The following is a 15,462-nucleotide window of genomic DNA, read 5'->3' on the forward strand; positions in this document are numbered from 1 at the left end:
CCCAAACTTCATGCATTTTCCCTTCCTTTTATTCCTGAATGTAAATATGCTCTTGGACATACATTTTTTATTGATTTATTGCTTATTAAATGTCTATTAATGATATTAAAATAGAGGAAATCAAGAAAATAGACATAAAACCCTGTTCTCTAAAAAGAGATCAGAAAGAAAAGATCTTTTTAATGTGGGAGTAGAGTATAAGTAATTACAGAGAAAAAGAGCAAGCAAAGAATGGTTTGCTCCAGCCATTGCTAAAATCAAACCTCTTCTTCAAAATGATATTACGCTTAAAGCCTCCGTCAGGATCAGGAAATGCCAAGATACAAAAATATTTCCTGATACTGACCCTTCTTTAAAGTAGTTTTGCTGTTAAAGACTAAGTTGGGGATCAGGAAATGCCAAGGATTACAAAAAAAAAAAAATTCCCCAGTATGATCAGAATCATAAGGAGAAGTTTTAAAACTATCTGAACAGAGCAGTTTCCTCCACGCCAACTTAGAAGCACAAAGTACCAGCTATCATTCAAGTAAATCTACTTACAGCCTAATGTCACAGCCCCAAGATGTGCAGGTAATGCAGAAAGAATCTAGTATTTAGGGTATCCAGACTGAACCTTTTTAAATTCTCTCTTCTACTAATTAAATTATGAATGAAAGAATGAACTGGGCAAGCAGCATGTGATGGTGCGTGGCTTATGTTTCTGAATAAGAGCACAGATTGATAATTAATTTTAACTACATGGAGATAGGAACAGAAAGCTATTAATTTTGGGGAAAAAATAGCAATTCCTCCTAATTAGGAATAATTGACTCAGAATTACCTAATCAAAACTTCTAAAATTATCAGATTTTTCCTTAATTTACCAAAACTTAGACAAGATAGAAAATTATGTTTGGCAGCTTCACTTAGGACCAAAATCAGCTGAAGTAAATGGGAGTTTTGCACCCTTTGGAAGGCAATGAATCAGGTTAGTGCTCTTTGATGGTGTTGGTCTTTGATGGTGTTGGCTTAAGTCCTTGATGGTGTCAGTGCAGGCCACCATCTCCTAAGACTCAATGAGCTGATATTCCAGTGTGTGAATTCAGGACACTAGATCAATATCTTCATCCTGAACTGTGGTTCTCAAACACATGAAATAAGCTCATAGCAAGCAATATGGTGTGATAGCTGATTTCCAATCCCAACTACATTTATCTATTTAGACAAATCCAGAAAACAGCACAGTGTTATTTGATTTATTTTTATAGGGCTTATTTCAGGATGGCCAGCTGAGTACAATCTAGGGTGCTAAGGCTATTTGGGCCAAAGGAATTATTTAGCAAACAAGAGACAATAAATAATAAAACTATTCCCATCGACTCTGTGAAGATCTGGTACACAATGGACGAGTTCACTTGACCAGTGTAATGGGCACCTTACCAGGACTAGTAATTTGCTTCCTGTTCATACTTGTTTACTCTCTTAACATGTTGAGTTGATCTACATTAAATTCATTATGCTTAGATTTTTGTTTTTAGTTTCAGAGATGGGATGATCAAGGTTTGCCTCTGAGTAATAAATAAATAAAATAGCAAATATTAAAAATAAAATAATTTCCTTCTGGCTATGATTAGATCAAGCAAATTCTGTGTTACAATGAACATTGAGGCCATGTCCAGATGAGTGTAGCTGTGATGTATGTGGCGCCGCAAACACATCTGTGGCTCTAGATATCACACATTTAGATGTTCTCCATGCTGCAAGGGTGTGCTGCAAGGTCTCCTTGCATGGGCTTCTCTGCCTAATGGCACAACCACACATGCAGGCGCATGAACTCACAGCAGCTAAAATAGCTGTGGCACAAATTTGTGCTGGAGATTTGTTCCTCAGCACACGTGCCTGAACATGCACTTTTGTGTGGGTCAAATTCTGCCACTGGGGCAGCAGGGGCACGTGGCAGTCATAGAGATGCTCTGGCTGAGTGCCAGAGCATCTCTGGAGGAATCAGTCTCCAGTTGCCTCAGGGGGCAGCCTCCAGTTGCCTCCAGGCATTCCTGTGCCACTTTTTTCTGGTGTGATTTTTTGTTTGTTTTTTTTATACTGGGATTTCCTGGTATCAAATTTAGAGTCCACACTGAAAATAAGCAACACAGGGAACATTTTTTTCATTCTTATCACACCTCTTGCAGCATCTCAAATTGCTTTGAGGTCCTGCAAGAGGCATGTGTGTGCTCATCTGGACACACCCTAAGAGCTCAATTAGAAATAAATAAAATAGCTCAGATTTAAAGCTATGGTTCTTCACTTTCAACTCACTCCATTGTACTTAAATTACCACATTTCAGGAGTCTGGGAAAGTTGCTGTTGTACCTCTCACTGTTGCCTTTTAATATATATATCTGTTTTGAAAGATTGATCTTCACGAGATTTGGATTGTGTCATTTCTATTTACAGTGACTTCCATGCCCTGGGTACTGGGAAGGGAATTATAGCTTAGTAGTTAAGAATGGTTATGCATATATAATATTACCTTTCCCATGATGGTACATAGGACTTCAGCCAGAACCCCCATAGAAATTATACATGTATACCTTTATGCATTTTTATAATGATATACCTTTTAAATACTCACCCAAAACAAAGATGAGAGCATAAGACTAAGCCCCCAAAGCATCCTGCTTTATTTTTAATGATGATGATGATGATTACCTTATTCAAAACTCAAACATCCAAGCAAGGAAATTGGACTAAAAAGAAAACAGGTCCTTGCTGAAAGCCGAATGCCATTTGTGTGCAAACTTTTTGGGTAAAATAAATTAAATACAAAATATGACTATAAGACATCTGCTTGGAAGAAACGATAATCACATATAAGCTGTCAACTTGGATGTTGATTTTAAACCTGATGAGACTGAAAATAACCAAGGCACAACACCATGCCCCATGAACTGGTGTCTGTATGGCATGAAATATGTGAGTGGGATTAACCTTTAGCTAGATTTAATCAGTCTTATACAAAAGGCCTGTGCAAATGTTTTTGAACTCTACTAGTGCTTCCAGCAAAGCTGCACTTACAAATCCCAAGAATGGAAGTTCAATATCTGTTTGACTTTTGACAATCACACTCTTCAAGGCTTGTACTTATGTGGCTAATGCATAAAGTTGGTGAAGTGGGAACTTGTTAGGCTTGAAAACATTTATGTTTCTATTTTTTTCTGTAAGTAATACCAGCTTTCATAGCTTAGAGGGGTAGACATTTTAGCTCATTTATGCCATCATATCTTCACTAGTCCTAAATCCCATAACCTGAAATTTGGTTGACAAATTGAGGGGTGAGATTTAAACTATTTTTTTCTCTACCTGATTCAGGTACCATTCATGTGCTGAACTGGAATAAATTAAAGCATTTTTTTTTCTAAATGTGTTAAGTTGTCCACATTCCCACAGTGGCTATATCAGCAACTGAGAATCCCAAAAGCATGCAGGAGACTGAACAAAGCCCTTCGATGCTCCCCAAATAAGGAATGCTGTACAGTGGATATATTTTCCAGTAACCATGAAAGGTGATTTGGGGGCAGCTTTAACAATGAACCAATGCTCAGTTCAAATTTTCTTGTAGGGTAAATCCCTAAGAAACTGAATGTAACAGACTAAGTTTTATCTTCTGAATGGATGATGTTAGAGTAATGGACTGATACTGAATTTATGTTCCAGTCTTTGCCCACAGGAGAATTCAAAATAAGTTTGTTTTTAATTTATTCAGAACTTGATTTACTAACTGTTCCATAGTTTGGATGTAAAAGTTAAGGATTAAAATTCAAATATGGCTCCTATCAATCATAGTGCTGTAGTTATGTTTTGTATTGCTGAGGAATCCATGAGTCTCAGTCATGGATCAGGATGCAGTGGACTAAACACTGTACAGAGACAAAAAAAATATATGGTCCCTGCCATAAGGAGCTTACAATCCAATTATTCTGTATATGCCAAATACAGAGACATAAGGCATTGAATTCTGTTTTACCTAGTAGAATCAAGTTCATTTTGAATTTAAATCTGAGTTACCAAGCTACAGGAGCATTGTGTTACTCCTTCTGGGTGTGTAAACATTCCTAGAATAGAAATAGAGATAAATCTGCATACATCTCCTACATTGGAAAGATATGTAGAGTCGGAAAGTGGAACGTAAGTGAGGAAGGATGGCTCAGTGAGAGACAGCTTGTCTTGGAAAAATGAGGGCTCTGAATCCTTGCCCTGACTAGGGCAAAAATTACCTCTCCCATGTTTATCCATTTTATCTAAATCCTTCTCCAGCCTTCCTTTTGGGCAGCCACTAAAGAAAGGTTTCTTGGGCTAGGAAAGAGGGAACAAAGCCAGAAGGAAGATGACCTATTGAGATGGATCTGACCCTGGTAGGATGGGAGTCCTAGGCTCTACCCTGGGGCCCTGTCTACAATAGGGCAGGATCTAACCCAGTGCTGTTTGTGCAATGGCGATTACATGCAAAGAGAGTTGGGCCAAGTTTCAAAAGGAGGCTAGAGATGACTACAGGCAATAACCTGTGGCCTGGTGGTTGGCATACTTTACTACAAAAAGGAATTTTTCATGTTCAAACTCCAATTTGTGGAGGGGCCTACATCTTCTGCTGTTGGGCATTTGCCATATGCTGGGAGGGATACTTTCCATTTGTCTTTGTGATGGAAGGTGATTCTATTCCATCCAGGTGAAAATAGAATCCAAACTGTGCATAAATGTCAAATATTGCTTCCATGCACTTATGTAAGTGTCTCTTAGGCATGTAAAGGCAAAACAGATTTTGCACGTAAGTAACAGAAGTGGTGCTGTGAAATTCTGGTTTCTTCGAAGTCTGTAACTGTTTTGTTCATGTCTTCTTTGGGGCCAGGAGTTCATTCCTGATTCTGTTCCTAGTCAGCTACTGATGAACTGCAAATCTTTGGAAAGGTCACTTAATGGCTTGGACCCCCTATCTACAAAATGAAATAAGTAACTGTACACCATTGTTTCTGGGCTTCGCAAATACAGGTTTTAAAGGGTTTGAAATCCTTGAAGGAAAGCTACTCTGTACACAATGCACAGAACACTCTATACATAATTAAATAATTACTTGATGACTATATATCTGTTCTTTCCAACACTAATAATTCTATAATCATTACTTTCCAAACTAATTGTATTTAGATAAGATAGTGAAGGTCACTCCAAAAAATGTATCTAAAGAAGATAAACTAACACAAGATATGGGGAGGCATTGCATCAACATAATGACAGCCACAATAAAGCAGTGAAGCATCCTTGCTGACTATGAGCCCAAACCCTGTGATTAGCTTTTAAATGGAAATTCTCTGTCTCAATGGCAAAGTGAGCTATATCATCATTGTACTTTTAAGTACCAAGATGTGGTTAAATCAAAGACAGAAGGCAAGTTAATTTTACTATCCATGCTGACTATATTAAAGCATGTTGTGATAAAATCTGTCCCAATGTTACTAATCCAAACTATTTCGCATGTAAAATCCATTGCCCTTAGCATAGTTTATACTAGACATAGATTTGGCCCTGGATGTTAAAAATCAGTGCAGTACAACAGGAAAAAAGGCTGTCTAAAAGATAGCAATTTAATTTGTGTGCAGGAGGATGGATAATAGACATCTGGCTTAGCAGGAGAGAGCAGCAGCAAGCAGCAGCATGAACAGCAAATTTTGTTATTATTAGCAATTCAAATTCAGGTATCAGATTGGTGTTGTATTTGAATCATTCATCAGGGTTTGCTTGGAGCCTAAAACTTTCTCTGTGAAAGTTCTAATAATTTTCAGTCAAAACAGCTTTTTTCTCACTGCTGAGTGAACAAAAAGGGGGAGGGGGGCAGAAATGGAAGCAGACAAAAAGATATCTAAGGAGATTGTCCAAGAGAACTAAGATTTTTTTTTAAATGTTTAAGCTATAATTGTAACGTTATTTACAATCTAGAAAAGCAATGCATTCCCAAGCCTAATAGAAATTTCTAAAACTAGTATTTCTCAGATGTATCTCTGAGTTTAAAATACCGGTGGAACTTTCAGTGATGTGTACACTGGAAAGAATCATTGGCTTTCCATCTTTGCTAGTAACAGACCAGAAACCCTCCTTTTAGAAACTTTATTCTGTGTTAACAATGACTTACCCCAAATGGCCACTGCTGGTTATTCAAGATCCTTTCTTTATTGAATCCTACTAAGAAAACTAAGTCCAAGCCATTCTGCCTTAGTCATAATAATGAAGCATTTCTAGACTTGAGATATCTATGCTTACAGCTTCAGTTTTAATGTTGAGAGCTCCCCTTGACCTTCAGAAACCCTACATCTTTATCAACTAACAGCACTGTGCAACATTACTAATAAAAGAAGCACTCTTCATTACTATTATTTATTACTTTCTTCTGGTAGCATAACACACTTTCTGCATATAACTAAAACACTATCCATTACAAGAAGGGCTTGTGGTCTTAAAAATAAAATAAAACAATAAATAGACAATAAATAAATGGAAGAGTAAAATGATTCATCATTCAAGAAAGCAAAAAAGCTGATATCCTGGCCAGGTTTATGCCTTTGGTGAGAGACACAAGATGACAATGTCATTTCCCCAAGGTACAGTGTGGGTTGATAAGCATGTATAGAGCGTCCCTGAATATAAAAGTGAAAAGGGAATGGAGATTGCCAAGAAGTTTGTAGAACCACTTCCCCAAATCACTAGCAGTCAAAGCTGAGCCAGCCAGGAGAGTTTAGTAATCTACTGCTCTAGCTTTTGCTATATTACTTGCTACCCTTCCCCTCAACTAAGGGGAGGGTATCAAGGAAATGTAAATGCCCATTCTTCTCCAAAATATTCTGAGAGCAGAAGCAATTTTTTCTTTTATTCAGATTCAAAGCTAGATGTTTCTTCCCTTCTTCTAAATAGTAACTGCTATTTCAGCAGAAGCTCTGGAATCAGGAGGATTGCTCACAGAAGTCAGTGTCAAAGTTTTGATCGATTCTGCTTCATACCAGAAGCACTCACATTGTGGCCCTGTTAGATTTTAATGAATCTGCAAATTCTGCCTACAATCTCAGACAAGACATGGAAAGTAGTAGTAGCGGTTCAGGATTGGAACCAAAGTGGATCAAGACCCAACATGAATAAAGCAACTGAATGTGCCCTTTATGTCATAAATATATTATATTCAGATTATTTCACACTTAAATGTTCATTCTGATTTAGGTATTTGTAGGTCTAGAGAATTTATTGGGGAAGTGGGAGTGGGGAGATAAGACGAACCAAAACCTTATATTCTGGAATAAAAACATGCTGGAAAGTTACAATAATCTGATATTACAATTTACATGCCCACATAATCGTATTACATATGGGCTGTAACATTACTATAGAAATAAAACAGCACCTGAGCTATTTATGAATTGGTAGTTATGTCTGTTCCTCATCTATATTGAACTACTCTTGAATTAATTCAGAATCCTGCATTTCAGCTACTTTAGCATTCTACTCTGTTACCAATACTTATTATAAGGCTTTTCATAAGTCAGCTCCATTCATGCATAGCATAGCATTACTACAAACAAGAAATATTTGCTTCCCAGTCACTGTATATCTACTAAGCATGTACTGTTCACTTCCACTCTGAGATCCTTTCCCACATTGTTGATTTTACTTTGTGTCTCAAGACATATCTCTGAAACTACTTGAATACCTTATGCTTCTGTGATACTATCAATTCTTACATCAGAACAACATTTTTCCAATTGTCAAGCTGTATTTAGTGACAGTTGGACTGGATCCTTGATCTGGCCACCTCACTTATCCATTTCACAAAATAGCTGAATAAGCTGGTATACATGCAACAACACTAGCAGTGTTAGACCCACGAGAGGCCCAGGTGGACTAAACTAAACAAGGGGGTGTTGTAGGTCAGGAATGAGGCAAACTGGTGTTTGACATAATGCCACATAACCTGGCATTTATTGCAAACATGAATTTGATCAGCTTTTTCATAATGTACAAGACAGTACTGTACATTTAGGTAGATGCACAATGAAATCACCTGAGTCTTGAAGCTATGTTACTCATTCAGTTTATTTACCAATATTCCCACTTCTTTTGTGATTATCACCTATTTCTTTTTTTTTTTTTTTACTGAAAGCAATCAAAACATTCTGTAGATTTATCTCAGCTTCCAAATGGCTTCTTCTGTTTTATTTCTAATCTCCAAATATAATATTTTGCTTAGGGTACAATTCCCCACTTGCACTTTGTAGGAGATACACAACAAGTACCCTCATACAATGAGCCCTGGGAATTTTGCCATGAACAAATAAGGGAGGAAGTGAGTGTTTTCTCATCTCTGCAATCACCATATCAACTTTCTGCTTTAAACTGTATCAGGCCCATTCATAAAAAAAATGTTCATAGCAATGCATTGGCAGAATGTGGAATAGACTGAGCAAATGGGAAAATAGTTGAGATGTCTGAGATAAAAGATCAGAAATGAATGAATGAATGCAATAGGTATATTTTAAAAGTGAATCTCAAAGCTGCCTTTACCATAGAGACTCCACAATATTTTTGTTATGCGTAAATATTTATTTAAATTCTGAACATTTAGCTGTGAGTAGATGTGGTATCTTTTATTGGACCACCTAAATAATTGGAAAAAAATGTTCTTTGCAAGCTTTCAGGCACAAACACCCTTCTCTGGGCATAGAGAGAGTTTGCTTGTGTTTTGCATGCTCTCCTAGGTAGAATAGAAGCCAATATGCAAAATGTAGGTATGTGAAAATGCAAATACATGGCAGCGAGGATTAGAGGCCGTGGGAGAGAGGTGCGTGGGGGATTAGGGGAGGAAAAAGGGAGAATGTTGACCTGGTGATAAAATATACAGTAAAATCTCTGTATGCTGAGATTTACTAAAATATGCTGGTTAATTGAAAGGCCTGAACAGGTGTCTTTGCCTGAGGGCCCCACAGGACAGGAAGGTGGGCATCATGCAGCCTGCATGCAGCATGGAGGCACTTCCGGTCTCACTTTACCTTACCAGTTGGCATGCCGGTTAATAAAGCACACCAGCTTGGAAGGTGCCAGTTAATGGAGCTTTTCTGTAGCTGGTAAAATGCAGACAGGTTACATGGGGTTATTGGATATCAGGCAGGTTATAATGTGCTATAAATCCAATATCTATAGTCCATGATTTTTTGTATCCAGTAGATTTATGAAGTGAAGTTTCTCAGCTTATCTAAAGGTGTTTTGTAAATTCCCTTTGAGGATTAGAACTGAGAGATTGGAGAGAGAGTGGTTGTCTTGTGAGAAGTGTGCACCCACCGGGAATTGGGTCTTTTTGTCTTTGATAGATTTTTGGTGTGCATTCGCTCTGGTAGGCAATTGTTGTTTGGTTTCTCCTACAGATTTTCCATCAGGGCATTTAGTGCACTGCAGGAGATGTATTACATTTCTGGAGGTGCAGGTGTAAGATCCAGGAATGGTGATGGTTTTGTTGTGGGGTGTAGTAATTGTGGGGGTGGTGGAGATGTGTTGGCAGGTTTTGCATTCTTTGTCCCGGCATGGTTTGGAACCATTTGATGTGCTCTTGGTCATGGGAAGTTTGCTTCTGGCGATGAGGTTGGCAAGGTTCAGTGCTTTTTTAAAGGCTAGGATAGGTGGTTTTAGCAAGATCTCTTTAAGAATTGGGTCATCTTCTGGTATGGGTTGCAATTGTTTGAGGATTTTCCACATGGATCCAGGGAAGGATGATATGTCATAAATAATGGTGTGTGATTCTTGGGGATTTCCTTTTTGTACTGCAGCAATTCTTCTGCAGTTAGTAACAACCAGCAACCCTACAGCTTTATGCTTATTACATTTAAAGGATGAGAAACCTGCTTTAGATAACATATTCACCAGAAACTCAAATCAAGCTGGACATACTGGGAGGTTCCAAAAATATTGGTTAACAAGTGAATTCTAGGGACTTTTTAGAAGGATTTTTTTTTTCTGGACTCTACAGGAATCATCACTAAGCCAAAACTTCTTGCATATATAAGGTATCTCTTCACAGCAGTCATGGGTGTGAACACAGCAAAACTCACCCTGAAGCCTGAATAAACAGACAACATTTCTGAGTCCCATGCCATGGCAGCTACTTTAGTATCATAACCTGAGTTAGCTAGTTTACTACAAGTATGTCTACTGAAGCTGCACCCTTACCTTTTATAGCATTATAGATTAACTTTGTGTGATTCATTAGTACATAACATACAAACCAATTGCTCAGTGGGCACCTTCCTGTAATCCTTATCCAATGAACAGTTCACTGCTACCAGTGTGAGTGCCAGTAGAAGGGTCTTAGGGATAAATCTTCCTTTCATTTTGTCTTCTATTATATAGTGGGTGGCATTAGAAGAATGAATATTTAATATATCGTGCTCCTTTATGGAAGAATTGTATTCTATATTCTAGGAGTGAAAATCCCATCGTCAGGTTAACTAATGTCAGTGATAACTGCCCTTTTTTCTATATCAGGAAGTTGTGTGCACTGACAACTAGATGCATAGTCAAAGTTGCTACTTGCTTCTATCTGTTTTTCTGAAGATGCTCACACTGACTCTGGAAAAAACACATTCCTCTGGGGCTAAACCTTTTCAGATATTTAAATGATGTAGATATGCACAACTACATTAAGCTACATCAATCTGGACTAAGCTAAGATTCTGACTCAGGCTAAGTCTCCAGGCTAACGGTGATTTACATTAATATAGATATTAGTACACACTCACATCTACCCTTATACATGAACACAAACACACACATGAATGTGTACATAGAAAGAGGCTGTTGGGTTGTCTGGAATATTACATTACGTTGTCTTAAAGTTCAGGAAAGCTAAAAAACAATAAAATGTTTACAATGTAAAGAAGTATTTTTTAACTCTGGCTACAGCAAGCATAACTGAGGTTTCAAACCTTAAAGGCAAAATGGGATGCACATTAAAATATTAATAATAAATGTTATAAGCATTTGGAAAATCAAGCTTACTAAGGTTTTTAGCAGTCTGATAAATTTCCCACCTCTTTTGATATCACATAGGAAATTATATAGTCTCTCTGTCCTTCATTCAGACAGTCACAGAAACTAATGCTTTTAAACTACTGCTTGAACAATTTGCATGATGGGGATTGTAACTGCCTCTTTGCAACTTACACAGCAATGTACTTCAAAAAAAGTACTTTCATATCAGGCACAAGAAAAAATTGAAGGTAAAAGAAAAACATAGTTCCATGATTTTAGATTCTCTCCACCTTTTTTTCCCTCTTTTTTGCTACATTCAGCAAATTGTGCACTTTCATTATTAACAATGTTTCATTTGTGTCTTGTTACATTGCTTCAATACAGCCATCCAAATATGAACTGATGCATTTAATACAGCCTTGCTTTTTATATTGGTCTCAAACGAAACAATACCAATAAAAGAAAAGAAAAGAAACCACTCCACTTTTCACTCCCATAAATTTCAAAGCCTAACTGAGAGTGTTGTAGCAACAAACAATATTAAAACATAGCTACATACTCTATCTTCTTTTTTTCTCTACCTTTGTCTTGCCTCCAAAAAAGTAGTTTAGGACAGGCCTTATCAACATGACTAGCTAAACAGGATGCAAATTTTACCAGTTTTCTAACAGGAATGTAGGTGGTAGCTGTGTTGATCTAAGGACATAGGCAGACAAGGTTTTTTGGGTGAATCTGATATCTTTTATTAGACCAACTTAAATAGTTGGAAAAAAAAAAATTAAAGCAAGCTTTCAGGTTTAAAAATCCTTTGTCAGGCTGAGGAAGCCTCTGCAGTTGGTGTGTGCTCTTCCTGGATGCATGAAAAGTAAAGAAGCCAGAGGCTGGTATGCATGCAATATAGGCAGTCAGTGAAGATGTAAATTGAGAAGTCAGTGGGTGAGAGAGAGGCTGGGTGCAGGGGGAGAAGGGGGTGAATGTAGCAGTTAAATAGTAGAGAGGTACCTGGGGAGTCAGATGTCAGGCAGGTTATGATGTGTCATAAATCCAATGTCTATATTTAGTCCATGATTTTTAGTATCCAGGAGGTTGATGAAGTTCATAGGCTTTTCTGTGAGAAGTGTAGGTTTCCTTTGAGGATTAGAAATGGAAGATTGGAAAGAGAGCAGTTTTCTTCTGAGAAATGTGCCCCCCACAGTTAGTTGGGTATTCTTGTCTTTGATAGATTTCCAGTGTGCGTTCATTCTGGTGCGCAGTTGTTGTTTGGACTCTCCTACATATTTTCCATCAGGATGTTTGGTGCATTGGATGAGATATATAACATTTCTGGAGGTGCAGCTGTAAGATCTGGGAATGCTGATGTCTCTGTTGTGGGGTGTAATAATTGTAGGGGTGGTGGAGATGCGTTGGCAGGTTTTGCATTACTTGTCATGGCATGGTCTGGATCCATTTGGTGTGTTCTGGGCCTGGGCCCGGGGAAGTATGCTTCTGGTGATGAGGTTAGCAAGGTTTGGTGCTTGTTTGAAGGCTAGGATGGGTGGTTCTGGGAAGATCTCTTTAAGATCTCTTAAGAATAGGATCTCTTTCCTATATGGGTTGTAATTCTTTGATGATTTTCCACACGGGTGATATGTCATAACCAGTGGTGTGCAATTCGTCAGGGGGTTTCTTCTGTAGTGCAGCAGTTCTTCACATGGTATCTGGGTGGCTCTTTCAAACATACGATCTGTCTCTCTGGAGGAGTCCCCTCATTGAGTGAAAGCTATTTTAAGATTGGTGAGGTGGCAATCCTGGGTGTTCTCAGTGAAAATCCAGGGGTATCTGAGGGTTTGGCTGTATATCACAGATTATTTTGGTATGTTTAGGGTGATTGCTGGTTCTGTGCAGATATGTATGTTGGTCTGTGGGCATCTTGTATAACATGGTCTGTATTTTACCATTCTGGATATTGATCATCATGTCTAAAAAAAGAGATGTTGGTGCTGGAGTATTCAAGAGATAGTCGAATGGTGAGATGGTGATTGTTGAATTTCTAATGGAACTCAATCAGAGATTGCAGGTTTTCAATCCAAATGATGAAGATGTCATGAATATATCTAAGTATATATCAAAATTCAGTACAGGTCTGCTTGCAAATCAAGTTAGGCCACTGTCCACCAGCATCCCAGGCACTTTTGTGGGTACCTGCCAGCCCCACCTTGCAGGAAGCTGTGCTTGGCTGGTGCACCCAAGTACACAGCCAGCTGCAACCCCAGGCTCTCGCAGACCTGAGACAGCACCTTGGCTAATGCTGACATAGGAGGGATAGAAGAAGTGCTCAGCCATTCCCAGTTCTCTGGTGCTGCACTGGCTCATGGGGGGCTTGGGGAGCCTTGGGTGGGTGTGCGGGAACCCACTAAAGGATCCCCATGCCTCCACAAGTAGGCACAGTGATGGGGAGCAGACCAGGGTAGAGATGCCTAGCACTGGCTCTCATGGCTGATGGGGGATTGTGGGGGGGAGGGCTGCTTGGTTGTGTCCAGCTCCCTGGTGTGGTTCTGTGCCAGCTCAGTGGAGGGCATGGGGATCTCTGTGTGAATGTGTGGGAGCCCATCCAGAGATCCCAATGAGCAGGTACAGTGACATGGAGCAGACTGGGCTAGAGATGCCTTTCAGTGATGCTAACCATTGACGGGGATTGGGGGAGGAATGCTTGGCAGCACTCAGCAATCTCCAGCAGCCTGGGGAGACCATGAATCATGTTGGGAGGTGTGCTCGAATGCCCCCAAGCTACTGGCCTTGACCAGTGCAGGCAGCCTGCATGCCCCGCACCCCCCAAAGGGTGAATTTCTGTTCTGTTTGCTCCTGACACTTACAGAAATCCATGTAGGTTTGAGTGATTCCACCATGGGCTTTTTTACCACCATGGGCTTTTTTACCATACCTAGTCTAAATTTAACTAAGCCCCATCTAAATTCAGATTATACATTATTCAAGAAAAACATATCAGAATATATCTTCCTGACCATTTATTTTTATTTGCTGAAAAGAAAAATAAAAAGGAAAAAGATAATATAATAACCTACAGCAACATAGTATTAAAACTGAGTTTTGAATAAAGAGCTATTAAAGCAAACAAAACTCATGTTTTCTGTCCTAATTATTTTAACTCTAAAACACTAACATTTTACTAATTTGTTAAAACAGTCGGGGTGGAGGGGCAGTGATTGTTTTAGCATGGATGTTTATTTAAAACTCGTGTATGAGTGGCATTCTGTAATTCTGAGGCCTTCATTTAATGATCAATATTTTTTCTTTTCAAAATGTAGGCAAACACTTAAAGAGAACATAGACATGCATGTGCACATATACCTACACACATATAATCCAATAGCACCATAAACCCAAAGGCCTTTGCTTCTGTGAGAGGAAAAAGTAATTCACTTTTATCAAACTTAACACTAATCTGTTCCTTTAAACAACTCATCACTTTGCTAGTGGTTTTAAATGATTCATGTTAAAGCAGCCATGTATGCACAATCCAACATAAATGCAAATCCAAAAGAAAATAAGGTACAGCATTGCTTATAGGAAAAAATCAACATTTACATTTAACCATTACTAGTTACTTTCTTCCCTATTTCTCTCTCATGATTCTGTATTATATTACAAAGATAAAAAAAACTAACAACCATGAGCAGGATGTGCATAGTTACACAATGGAAACTGTCTGACAACACAAGCAGTCCCATTCTGTTAAACACGACTATAAAAGTGTTAAGGTCTTGATCCATTAAAAGCATGAGCACCTAGAATGGTATCTAACATGGGTATTTAGGTTCCTAATTCTCAAGTTTCAATCTCGAAAATCTTGATCAAGCTGTTATCTACCCTTTTTTTGGTTGCCTTTGGGTTTTGGTTTGTTTTTTTGGAGGGGTGCGGGGGCATGGTATGGCAGGAATTGGAGGGAGGAAAGGTAAGAAATTCACTATAATTCCCTGTACTAGGTACCTTGTGACAGGAGTATTGCTATTGGAGCCTTTCTCTTGGTGGCTCCGCCCTCCTGTAATGGGCCAACCACCTGCTTACTCTCCTGCCATGCCTTGATCTTGATTGATTGATTGTAATTAGTGGGAGGCTGCCCACTTTACTTACCCCAGTGCCAGGGGGAGCTGTCTGCGGCTCCTTTTTCTTCCTTTACACCACAGCCCAAGCCTCGCAGATGGTACTGACGTGGTCCTTGCCTTCTCTCTGGGGCTTCTCGCTGCCCCTTTTACTCTGGGGCTTCTCACTCCTCGCAGCCCTCTCTCCGGCTCCTCACCACCCCCCTTGCTCTGGGGTTGGGGCCAATGCACCCCAAATGCTGTGCCCTCTCTGGCACCAGGATCCTCACGCTACCGTGGAGTCCCCTATGAGGCCTCCTCCAACCCCTAATAGCCTCACCTGGTCCTCCGG

The sequence above is a fragment of the Crocodylus siamensis genome, chromosome 2 (genome assembly GCF_052110815.1).
Source record: "Crocodylus siamensis isolate JL-2025a chromosome 2, ASM5211081v1, whole genome shotgun sequence".
NCBI lineage: Eukaryota > Metazoa > Chordata > Crocodylia > Crocodylidae > Crocodylus > Crocodylus siamensis.